The sequence below is a fragment of the Ursus arctos genome, unplaced genomic scaffold, assembly GCF_023065955.2.
Source record: "Ursus arctos isolate Adak ecotype North America unplaced genomic scaffold, UrsArc2.0 scaffold_10, whole genome shotgun sequence".
Classification (NCBI taxonomy): domain Eukaryota; kingdom Metazoa; phylum Chordata; class Mammalia; order Carnivora; family Ursidae; genus Ursus; species Ursus arctos.
The window spans coordinates 75,769,836-75,783,510 of NW_026622764.1; the positions used below are offsets into that span (position 1 = coordinate 75,769,836).

The 13,675-nt window shown below is 37.6% G+C and overlaps 1 protein-coding gene across 1 annotated transcript in view; it reads left to right on the top strand.

Annotated features, from left to right (window-relative positions):
- Positions 1-13,675, top strand: part of MICU2 (mitochondrial calcium uptake 2) — a 187,159-nt gene that overhangs the window by 110,537 nt on the left and 62,947 nt on the right. The gene's annotated exons all lie outside the window — the stretch shown is intronic.

The following is a 13,675-nucleotide window of genomic DNA, read 5'->3' on the forward strand; positions in this document are numbered from 1 at the left end:
TCTATGGAACATAAGAACTAGGTTGATCGGTAGGGGAAGAAAGGGATAAAGAAAGGGGGGGTAATCAGAAGGGGGAATGAAACATGAGAGACTATGGACTATGAGAAACAAACTGAGGACTTCAGAGGGGAGGGGGGGTGGGGGAATGGGATAGACCGGTGATGGGTAGTAAGGAGGGCACGTATTGCATGGTGCACTGGGTGTTATACACAACTAATGAATCATCAAGCCTTACATCGGAAACCGGGGATGTACTGTATGGTGACTAACATAATATAATAAAAAATCATTTAAAAAAAAAAAAAAAAAGAGTTGGCTTGTGTATCTTGATGCTCCCCTGTTGGGGGCATATATATTTATAATCGTCATATCCACTTGTTGGATACATCCTTTAAGAATAATATAGTGTCTCGGGGCGCCTGGGTGGCGCAGTCGTTAAGCGTCTGCCTTCGGCTCAGGGCGTGATCCCGGCGTTATGGGATCGAGTCCCACATCAGGCTCTTCCGCTATGAGCCTGCTTCTTCCTCTCCCACTCCCCCTGCTGTGTTCCCTCTCTCGCTGGCTGTCTATCTCTGTCAAATAAATAAATAAAATCTTATTAAAAAAAAAAAAAGAATAATATAGTGTCTTTCTGTACCTCTAACTATAGTCTTTAGTTAAAAATCCAATCTGTCTGATATGGGAATTGCTACCCCGGCTTTCTTTTGAGGTCCATTGGCGTGAAAGATGGCATTCCATCCCTTTACTTTCAGTCTGAATGTGTCTTTAGGTTCAAAATGAGTCTCTTGTAGACAGCAAATGGATGGGTCATGTCTTTTTATCCATCTGCAACCCTGTGGTGCTTTATGGGAGCATTTAGGCCATTTATATCGAGACTGATTATTGAGAGATATGATTTTAATGATGCCATGTTGCCTGTAAAGTCTTTGTTTCTATAGATTGTGACTTTCTGTTCTGTATCTCTCTTTTACTTTTATAGAACCCCCCTTAATATCTCCTGTAGGGCTGGTTTTGTGGTTATGAAATTGGTCATTACTAGCGATTCTGGAAGGTCTTTATCTCTCCATCAATTCTGAATGACAGCCTTGCTGGATAAAGGATCCTTGGCTGCATGTTTTTCTCTGAAAGAGCTTTAAAAATGCCCCCCCAACCCTTTCTCTCATTCCAGGTCTGTGTAGACAGGTCTGACGTAAATCTGATACCTTTGCCTTGGTACGTGAGAAATTTCTTTGCCGTGGCCGCTTTCAATACTGTATCCTTGGATCTAATATTTGCGAATTGCACTATGACGTGACGTGGCTTAGGTTTGTCGTGGTTGACCTTGGGAGGGGTCCTCTCTCTGCCTCTTGGACACAAATGCTTGTTTCCTTTGCTAGATTAGGGAAGTTTTCAGCTACAATTTGTTCAAATATCTCTTCTAGACCTCTGTTTTTTCTCCACCCCTTCGGGGATGCCTATGATTCTGACATTGGAACGTTTCATCGAGTCAGTAATCTCCCGTAACCTACATTCTTGAGATTGGATTTTTTTGAGCCAAGTTTCTGTCTTAGCTTTCTCCTGTACCATCCCATCCTCCAGTTCGCCAATTCGTTCTTCTGCCTCATTTACCCTGGTGGTCAGAGCATCTAGTTTTGACTGCATTTGATTCATAGTATTTTTAATTTCTCCCAGATTCGCTCTCATTTCCGCCCTTAGAGATTCTATATTCTCGTTAATATTTTCATTAATAATTTTTTCAAGTCTACACATCATCTTTACCATCGTTACTCTGAACTCCATTTCTGATAATTTGGTTATATCCATATCCATTAGCTCTGTGGCAGAGGCCACAGACTCATTCTCTTTTCTTTGCTGGGGGGACTTCTCCTTCTTGTCATTCTGATGAGGAGAGGTTGCAGGGTTGTCCAGAGCCCAAATTATTGACCAGGACCCAGGCAGTGTGCACTTGTTTTAGAGGGAACTTAGGGCTGTGGGCTCTTGATTTTTCAGCCTGCCTTCTGGTGGAGGGGCCTACCGCGCCAATACTCAGGCACCCTGTTTGGGTAGAGTCTCCGTGTCCCCTGCGAGGGGGGATGGGGATGGGCACACTGTGAGCCGGTATTTCCATGCTTTTGTTTTCTGGCGGCTTTCCCTGGCGGTTTGCTGTGCCTCTTCTGAGAGTCAGAGCAGCAGTAGCCAAATCCCAGCCTCTGTCTCAGAACAGAGAGATCGCAGACCGTTCTCCACTGGGGTCTTCTTGCCACTTTAACTCTGTTTCTGTTGGTGCTGCTCAACCCTGCAGCGTTCCGGGATGTGCGCCCCACAGCCAGCGTCCCAGCCCTCGCTTCCAGGGCCAGCGTGTCTCTGTCCTTTGTGTTTCTACCACTGCCAGCCGCCAGCCGCCCGCCGCCCCGCGCGCTCTGGAGCTCCATTTCAGTATGGTTCGCGTGCACTCCGGAGCTCTGGTTTTCAGATTGGTCGCATGCATTCACCGGCTCACGGTCTCAGTCTGCTCTCTCGCGGGTGCCGGTCCGCGAGTCAACCCGCTCCCCCGTGCAGGTGGCTACCGCTTCTCGGCGCCCAAACACGGCGGCACACTCTCCCTTCCCTTTATGTTCCAGTATCTGTGCGCAGATTCACGGCTCCCCGCTTTGTATCTCAATACTCAGCGCTGGAGATGTTCATTTGTAGAGATCCAGTTGTATCTTCCTGCGTCTCAGGCTGATTCCGTGGGTGTTCAGGATGGTCTGGTACCTATCCAGCTCGACTCAGGGGACCAGCTGAAAAAGGGGACCCCTACTCCTCCACCATCTTAACTCCTCCTATACTTCCATAAATTTATCTTTAAATTCAATTTCATTCAGGCTAAGGAAAGCAAAAGTAACCATATTGCTCTATTTAGCATCAACAGTGAATAATAACCATTAGTAATGGTCTCTTGGGGAAACAAACTTTATAAAATACAGACCACTGTGAAAGCATTGTTGCTGTTCTTGTGTGGTTGGAATGTGAACAGAGACACTTAAGAGGCAGAATCCCCTAATGTGAACTGTATGCTGCTATCAAAAGAAACCAACAGGCATTTATGGAGATAATAGCAATTGAGTGTGTTCCATAATTCATCTCTGACCACAGTATGAAAGCTAAGTTAATAAAGAGATTGGAGCTAAGAAGTTTGTTAAGCTTTAGAGTAGTCCAATTTACAACTGTGAGTGAAAAGTAGGAAATATAATTGAGACATGCTGTGGAATAGGCTCTGTAGAACCTGGTTTCTGGCTGGTTTGGAGAGATGAGGGGAAAAGAGAAATCAGTGGTCACTCCTTTTTCCATCCAGCCTACCTAGGAATAATAATAGTACTAATTGATCTAAGAGAAAATAAGACTACTTCTTATTGAGGATTGGTTAATGTTCAACATATATGTTACATTATTGAATCTTTACAGCAGCCTACGAGATAAGTAGTAGTATCCCCATTCTAATGATGAGAAAATTGATGTGCAGTCAGTATTGCAGCCATGATTTGATTCCAGGTCCATCCAGTTCTAAAGCCCTGCTCTTTCCTCAATGTTAGCCTGCTTCATTTGAAGGAGAATGCAAAGGAGGACTGGGTTGAAAAAGACCTTAACTCTGAGCAGAAACTTTACAGGCCAGAAGGGAATGACATGTTACCCAAAGTGCGAAAAGCAAAAAAATTTCAACAAGCATACTTTACTCAGCGAAGTTATCATTCAGAATTGAAGGAAAGATAAAGAATTTTCAAGACAGGGGCGCCTGGGTGGCTCAGTCGTTAAGCGTCTGCTTTCAGCTCAGGGCGTGATCCCGGAGTCCTGGGATCGAGCCCCACATCAGGCTCCTCTGCTGGGAGCCTGCTTCTTCCTCTCCCACTCCCCCCACTTGTGTTCCCTCTCTCGCTGGCTGTCTCTATCTCTGTCAAATAAATAAATAAAATCTTTAAAAAAAAAAGATTTTCAAGACAAGCAAAAACTAAAGGAGTTCAGTACCACTAAACTGACCTTACAAGAAATTTTAAGGGACTTCTTTAATCTGAAAATAAAGGGAACTAATTAGTAAAAAGAAAACATAAAAGTAAAAATTTCAGTGGTAAATGTAAATATATACCAAAGGCAATAATCATTTACAATGCTGGCATGAAGGTTAAAAGAAAATAAATAAATAAATAAATAAATAAATAAATAAATAAATAAATAACTATAAGTACAACAATTAGTTAATGGATATACAAAATAAAAAGATGTGTAATGTGACATCAAAAATGTAAACTGTGCAAGGGGAGGGGAGTAAAAATGTAAATTTTTAGAATGTATTCCTGGCATCCCAACTCCAACCCTTGGACGCTACACTGGAGGGATGAAGCCCAGAATAAGCAGCTTTGAAAACCAATGGGGCTTATATCCAGGAGACCCAAAGGGCTGTAGAAAACTGAGACTCTGGTCTTAATGGACTCATGCACAGACTTACCCTGGGATTCAGCACATAAGCATCAGGTTGAAAAGCGCTTAGGCCATATGTGAAGGAAATTCATTGGCTAATCTTAAAGCATCTGCTGGAGGAGCAGGGGTCTCCTAGAACTCTTTCAGTGATGGAGGTGCTCACAAGTGCCATTTTTTCAGTCCCATTTCACCTTGCTACTGCTGTTTGCCCCACCCATGCACTCTCCCATATCCCAGCCTTTCTACACCCAGCAGTGGGCTTGCCCCACCATGCCAAATTGACAGGTATGTGCAGTCCACACAAGGAATGCCGGTTAAATGCCTGGCTCTGGTGGCCAGGGAGCATTGCATTTCTGGGCCCACATGACTGAAACAATTGAAGAGACAATTCTTGGCAGGCTACCACCCCCAGAGCACTGCATAAACAGCAACACATCCCCTATCTTCTATGACCGCTCCATCAAAATGGAGATACAGCTGTTTTGCCTCATACACAGAAACAAATACAGAGTCAAACAAAATGGAAAAACAGAGGAATGTGTTCCAGATGAAAGAACAAGATAAAACCCCAGAAAAACACCTCAACAAAATAGAGATAAGTAATTTACCTGATAAAATGTTAAAGTAATGGTCATAAGTATACTTGCCTATCTTGTGAGAAGAATGGAGTGAACTTCAACAGAGACAGAAGGTATAGGAAAGTACCAGACAGAAGTCACAGAGCTGAAGAGCACCATAACTAAACTAAACAATACACTAGAGGGTTCAAAGCAGACTAGACGAAGAAGGGATCAGTGACCTGAAAGGGCAGTGGAACTCACTCAAACAAAGCAGCAGAAAGAAGAAAAAAGAATGTTAAAAACTAAAGATAGTTTAAGGGACCTGGGACACCAGAACAACATGGTGTTTAGGAGTCCCAAAGAGAAGTACGAGAGCAAGGGAACATAAAAATTATTTGAAAAAATAATGGCTTAAAACTTCAGTAACCTGGAGAAGGAAACAAACATCCAGTTCCAGGATGCACAAAGAGTTCCAAATAAAATTAACCCAAAGGTATCCACAAGACAGATTATCATTGAAATGTCAAAATTTGAAGATAGGGAGAATCATAAAGCACCAAGAGAAAAACAGCTTGTATCTACAGGGGAAACCCCATAGGCCTGTCAGCAGATTTTTAAGCAGAAACTTTACAGGCCAGAAGGGAATGACATGTTACCCAAAGTGCGAAAAGCAAAAAAATTTCAACAAGCATACTTTACTCAGCGAAGTTATCATTCAGAATTGAAGGAAAGATAAAGAATTTTCAAGACAGGGGCGCCTGGGTGGCTCAGTCGTTAAGCGTCTGCTTTCAGCTCAGGGCGTGATCCCGGAGTCCTGGGATCGAGCCCCACATCAGGCTCCTCTGCTGGGAGCCTGCTTCTTCCTCTCCCACTCCCCCCACTTGTGTTCCCTCTCTCGCTGGCTGTCTCTATCTCTGTCAAATAAATAAATAAAATCTTTAAAAAAAAAAAGATTTTCAAGACAAGCAAAAACTAAAGGAGTTCAGTACCACTAAACTGACCTTACAAGAAATTTTAAGGGACTTCTTTAATCTGAAAATAAAGGGAACTAATTAGTAAAAAGAAAACATAAAAGTAAAAATTTCAGTGGTAAATGTAAATATATACCAAAGGCAATAATCATTTACAATGCTGGCATGAAGGTTAAAAGAAAATAAATAAATAAATAAATAAATAAATAAATAAATAAATAAATAACTATAAGTACAACAATTAGTTAATGGATATACAAAATAAAAAGATGTGTAATGTGACATCAAAAATGTAAACTGTGCAAGGGGAGGGGAGTAAAAATGTAAATTTTTAGAATGCAGTCTTAACTTGCTATCAATATAAAATATTGATAGGTTGATATAGGTTGATACGTGTAAGCCTCTTGGTAACCACAAAGCAAAAATCTGTAGTAGATACATAAAAGACAATGAGAATGGAATCTAAACATAACACTAAAAGGGCATAAAACCACAAGGGAAGAGAGCAAGAGAAGAAAGAAACAAAGAAGAACTACAAAACAGCCAGAAAACAGTCAACAAAATGGCAGCACATAAGTACCTATCTATAATTACTTTAAACGTAAATAGACTGAGGTATTTAAAAAAAAGAAGACCCATCTATATATTGCCTATAAGAGACTCATTTCAGATCTAAAACATGCAGACTGAAAAGTGAAGAGATGGGAAGAGATATTTCATGCAAATGGAAGCCAGAAGAAAGCTTAGGTAGCTTACTTACATCAGACAAAATAGACTTTAACACAAACTGCCGTAAAAGGCAAAGACAGGCATTACATAATGATAAAGAGTTCATTCCCCAAGAAGATAAAACATTTGTACACTGAATATAAGAGCATCTAAATATATAAAGCAAATATTAACAGGGAGAAATTGACAGCAGTACAGTAATAGTAGAGGACTTTACTACCTCACTTAGATCAGTGGAGAGCTCATCCAGACAGAAGGTCAATAAGCAAAGTCAGCCTTAAACAAAAATTAGACCAGATGGGCTTAATGGATATCTACAGGTATTCCATCCAAAAGAAGCAGAATACACATTCTTCTTAAGTGCACATGGAACATTCTCCAGGATATTCTCAAATTTAAGAAGATTGAATTTATATCAAGCATCTTTTCAGGCCACTGTGGTATGAAAAAGAAATCAATCACAAAGAAAACTAGAAAAATCACAAATGTGTAGGGATTGAACAGTATGCTACTGAACAACCAGTGGGTCAATGAAAAAATTAAAGGAGAAATTTTTTAAAATACCTTGAGACAAATGAAAATGAAAATATAAGCATAACAAAATCTGTGGGATAAAGCAAAAGCAGTTTTAAGAAGGAACTTTATAGCAAATACAGGCCTCTCTTAAGAAACAAGAAAAATCCCAATCTAACTTTGCACCTAAAGGTCTAGAAAAAGAAGAACAAATGAAGCTCAAAATTCGAAGGAAAAAAAAATCGGAGCAGAAATGAAGTAAAGACTAAAAAGACAGTAGATGAAATCAATAAAACTAAGAGCTGGTTCTTTGAAGAGAACTACAGAATTGGCAAGCCTTTGGATAGCCTCATCAAGAAAAAAAGGAATCCTCAAATAAAATCAGAAATGAAAGAAGGGAAGTTAGATCTGATACCACAGAAATAGAAAGGATCATAAGAGACTTCAATGAAGAATTATACTGCCTCAAACTGGACAACTAGAATAAATGGATAAGTTCCTAGAAGCATACTATCTTCATGAAGAAATAGAAAATCTGAATAGATCATCTACCAGTACAGAGATTGAATCAGTTATGAGAAACTTTCCAACAAACAAAAGTCCAGGACCAGATGGCTTTACTGGTGAATTCTACCAAACATTCAAGGAACATTTAATACCTGTATTTCTGAAACTCTTCTTCTAAAAAATTGAAGATTAGGGAATGCTTCCAAACTCATTTTACAAGACCAACATTATTCTCGTACCAATAAATAAATAAATAAATAAATAAATAAATAAATAAATAAGCCAGTATCCCCAATGAACATAGATGCAAAAATCCTCAACAAAATATTATCAAACTGAATTCAATAATACATTAAAAAGATCATATACCATGTTCAAATGGGATTTATTCCAGAGATGCAGGGATGTTTCAGCATCTGTAAATCAGTCAACATAGTACACCACATCAGTGAAATGAAGGATAAAAATCTTACAGTCCTCTCAGCAGATACAGAAAAAACATTTAACAAAATTCAACATCAGTTTAGGTTAAGTCTCTACAAAGTAGGTATAGAGAGAACCTTCCTCAACATAATAAAGGCCATATATTACAAACTCACAGCCAGTATCCTATTTAATGGTAAGAAGCTGAAAGGTTTTCCACTAAGATCAGGAGTAATACAAGGATGCCCACGATTACTACTTCTATTCAACATAGTACTGGAAGTCCTAGCTGGAGCAGTTAGTCAAGAAAAGGAAATAAAAGGCATCCAAATTAGAAAGGAAGAAGCAAAACTGCTACAATTGTGAACAACACTATTTTATGTATAGAAAAACCCTAAAGACACCACCAAAAAGCTATCAGAACTAACAAATTCAGTAAAGTTGAGGATAAAAAAAATCAATGCACAGGAATCTGTTGGTATTTTTATATAATAGCAATGAACTATCAGAAAAATTAAGAAAATTCTATTTAAAATTGCATCAAAAAGAATAAAATATCTGGAAATAAATTTAACCAAGGAGGTGCAAGACCTGTAATATGAAAACTATAACACATTAATGAAAGAAATTGAAGAAGACACAAATAAATGGAAAAATATTCCATGCTCATGAATTGAAGAATTAATATTGTTCAAATGTCCATATTATCATCCAAAGCAATCTATGAATTGAATGCAATCCCTACCAAAATTCCGATGACATTTTTCACAGAAATAGAACAGTCCTAGAATTTGTTTGGAACCACAGAAGGTTCCTAATAGCCAAAGCAATCTTGAAAAAAGAAAAAGCTGGAAGCATCATGCTGCCTTATTTCAAACCATTATAAATCTACAGTATAGTATTGGCATAAAAGCAGACACAAAGATCAATGACACAGTATAAAGAGCCCAGATACAAGCCATGCATATATGGTCAATTAAGTGATGACAAAGGAGGCAAGAATATACAATTGGGAAAGGACAGTCTCTTCAGTAAATGGTACTGGAACAACTGGACAGCTACATACGAAAGAATGAAACTATACCACTCTCTTTCACCACACACAAAATTGACTCAAAATGGATTAAAGACTTGAATATTAGACCAGAACTTATAAAACTCTTAGAAGAAAACATAGCCAGTTAGATCCTTGACATTGCTCTTAGCAGTATTTTTTTTTTTTTTTTGATCTTACGGCAAAGGCATTGGCAACAAGGCATAAGGAAACAAATGAATTGCATCAAACTAAAAAGCTTCTGCACAGAAATGAAAAGGCAGTCTGTCGACTGGGAGAAAATATTTGCAAATCATATATCTGGTTAATATCCAAAGCGTGTAAAAAACTCATTTAATGCAACACATGACAAAAGCAAACGATCTGTTTTAGAAAATGAGCAGAGGATCTGAATAAGCTTTTTTCCAAATAAGATGTACAGATGAACAATAGACACATGATGAGATGCTCAACATCCCTAATCATCAGAGAAACACAAAACAAAACGCAAGGAGATACCACCTCACACCTGTCAGAGTAGCTATTATCAGAAAGATAAGAAATAACAAGTGTTGGCAAGGATATACAGAAAGGGAACTCTTGTGCACTGTTGGTGGGAAGGTAAGTTGGTGCAGCCACTATGGAAAACAGTATGGAGGATCCTTAAAAAAACTAAAATAGAACTATCGTGTGATCCAGAGTTCAACTTCTGAGTATCCAAGAAAATGAAAACACTAATTCAAAAAGATATCTACACCCCTCTGTCTCAGCATCATTCACTATAACAAGATATGGAAACAACTAAAATGTTCATCAATGGATGAATGGATAAAGAAGTGGTATGTATATGTAATGCAGTATTTACTCAGCTGTGATAAAGAAGGCAGTCTTGCCATTTGTGTCAACAGGATGGACCTTTAGGATATGCTTATGCTTAGTGAAATAAGTCAGTCAGAGAAAGACAAATACTATATGATTTTACTTATATGTGGAATCTAAAAGACGAAACACATGAACAAACAAAACAAAACCCCTAGATGTAGAGAACAGATTGGTGGTTGCCAGAGGAGAGTGGCTGGGGGAGGTGAGTAAAATGGCAGAAGGAGATACAAACTTCCAGTCATGAAATAAGTAAGTCATGGAGATATAATATATAGCATGGTATTTGCGTATTATGTAACTGTATGGTGACGGGAAACTTAGACTTATTGTGGTGATCATTTCATAATATATATAAATATCAGATCATTATGTTGTATACCTGAAATTAATAGGTCACATGTCAATTATACCTGTTTATTTTTTTTCATCATGATAAGTAATTTTTAATCCCCATCACCTGTTTCCCCCAAGCCCCCATCCACTTCCCCTCTGGTAACCATCAATATGTTCTCTATAAGAGACTGTTTCTTGGTTTGTCTCTCTCTTTTTTTTTTCCCTTTGCTCATTTATTTTGTTTTGCTTCTTAAATTCCACATATGAGTAAGATCTTATGTGACCTCAATTTAAAAAGTTATAGCATAGAATAAAAGGGCATTTACATTAATTACTTGAATAATTATTTCATTTCTGTGGTCATTATATTAGGAAACCTAAGTATGTAACATCTTATGTTTGAAATTTTATTGAACAAACCTACCAGTTCTCAGATTAGAAGAACGTATTTAAAGGGCATGGGTTTTTTGTTTTGTTTTGTAGATTACCTGAATGTTTCTCCAGTAAATTTTATTTATTGCTGTTCCTACCGTAAGTGCTAATGCATGAGAGTAGGTAATGAAAATTACTTTAATACCCAAAATATAGATATAGCAAAGTGATTTAAATGGCAAATACAAAAGTAATGATGAAATATGTTAATCTAAAGTCTTTTGGAAATGTCCTAAAATATAAATTGCCTCCGTTTGTTTCTTTTGTGTTATGCAGTACATTCATGTTTTATTAATATCCAGATCCAGAAGCTGTTGAAGTAATTGCTTATTATTTCTCTATCCCAAGAACAAGTAAAATAGCAACTATCTGTATAAGCTGTTTTCTGTCAGATAATAATAAACAATACAGTAATGATCAAAGCCAGCAATAGTTAATACATTTAATCTTTACCTTCATAGATGGCACATCTGCTTATTTGGGCTAAGTGCCAGGGTTTTAGTGCGATTTCTTTAAACAATACCTTAATGACATGTCTGTTTACTCGTGTGAATTTCTCCTTAGGTGGTCCTTTTATTTCACATTGATTTCATACTGGCAGGAAGGATTGTGCTCTAAATATAGTAGTGGTATAATTTTATCACGCCAAATATATGTGCTAGTGTTATTATTAAGTAAATATAAAAGCCTTCAGTAGAATTTATTATTCTTTGGGAATAATGTTCTTGTTTCAGAATTTAAACTATCATGATTCTGAAAGCAAAAATAAGTTAAATCAATCCTACATATATTTCTTCATTTTCAGCCTATAATTGAAAATATGGATCAATATAAATTTAAATAGTCAACTTGGCAGTACTTTTTTAATCATAGAATTTTTATTTGGTGAATGTGTCTTCCTGCTTCTTTCACAACTTATGTATTATGACCACTTTACCTTCTTTCTGTTTCTCTCCAAGCACCCCTATTTCTTCCACAAACTTTGTTGTTTCCTCTGCCTGGAATGTCCTTTCCCCATTCCTTTGGTAGTTTTTATCATTCAGATCTCAGCCCAAATGTCATGTTCTCACAAAGAACCACGCAGAATAAACCTAACAGTAACCCATACCCAGCAGTCTCAGAATCCTGTTACCCTACTTTTATTTTATCTTATTCTAGTCACACACTTGACATTATTTGAAATCCTCTTATTTGTTCACTGTTGGTTATCTCTAGCCCATTAGAATGTCAGTTTCATGACGGCAAAGATATTATCTGTCCTTAACTGCTATATTCCCAACACTTAGAACAGCACTTTCATTACATGATAGGCACTTATATATTGCTGTCATGAATCAGTGTCATGTACAGCCATTTTAGAAACTGCCTTAAAACCAGACAGTCCTTTTGGCATAAGAGAATACAGTTGATCCTTGAACAACATGGGTTTGAGCTATACAGGTCCACTTAGACGCAGATTTTTTTTATAGTACAGTACTATAAATGTATTTTCTCTTCCTTATGATTTTCTTACTAACATTTTCCCTTCTCTAGCTTACTTTAAGAATACAGTATATAATACACTCAACATACAAAATATGTTTATCAGTAATGCTTTCAGTCAGCAATAGGCTATTAGTCATTAAGTTGTAGGGGACTTAAAAGTTATGCATGAATTTTCGACTGCACAGGTTCGGCACCCCAACCCCTGTGTTTTTCAAGGGTCAGCTGTGCTGGTATAAAATGTTTATGCTCTTTCAAATGGAGCTTTTACTATAGAACTAAATGTACAGCACTTTAATCTTCAGAGTATATTAAAACCTGCTATAACCCTCTCCCTGAGTATAGACCAAAATGTTTTAGGTAAGACTCTAACATGACAAGGTTTTTTTAATTCTTATTATTTAAAAATAGAGTGAGTATAGTTGACACACAATGTTACACTAGTTTTAGGTGTACAACATAGTGCTTCAACAGCTCTGTGTTATGCTGTGCTCACTAATAAGTGTAGTTACCATCTGTCACCATGCAGTGCTATTATGGTACCTTTAACCGTATTCGCTATGCTTTAATTTTTGTGACTCATTCCATAACTAGAAGCCTGTATCTCTCACTCGCCTTCACCCATTTTGCCCACCCCCCCCCCACCGATCTCCCCCCTGACAACCATCAGTTTGTTCTGTGTATAAGTTTGATTCTGCTTTTTGCTTGTTTGTTTATTCATTTGTTTTGGGGGTTCCACATATAAGTAAAATCATGTGGTATTTGTCTTTCTCTGTCTGACTTATTTCACTTAGCCTAATATCTAGGTCCATCCATGTTGTCACAAATGGCAAGATCTCACCCTTTTTATGGCTATATAATATTCCATATCTTTATCAGTTCATCTGTGGATGGACACTTAGGTCATTTCTGTGCCTTTGCTATTGTAAATAATGCTGCAATAAAAATATGGGTCCATATGTCTTTTCATATTAGTGTTTCTGTTTTCTTTGCGTGAATACCCAGTGGTAGAATTATTGGATTATGTGATATTTCTATCTTTAATTTTTTGAGGTACCTCCATACCATTTTACACAGTGGCTATACCAATCTACATCCCTACCAGCAGCACCCAAGGGTTCCTTTTTCTCTGCATCCTTGCCAACACTTGGTATTTCTTAACATGGCAAGCTTTATCTCATACTATACCCACTTAGGTAGAACTTTAGGACAGAACCTTGTTCTTCTAAATTCCACACCATATTGCAATAAGCCAATGTTGTAAAAAGCCTCCTAAAAAATTCTTGTTTCAGTGAACTAATCTTACTTGCTTTGTTTATAATTATTTAATGACTATGTAAAGATTATAACAACTATATTAACTGTCATAATAAAAGAAA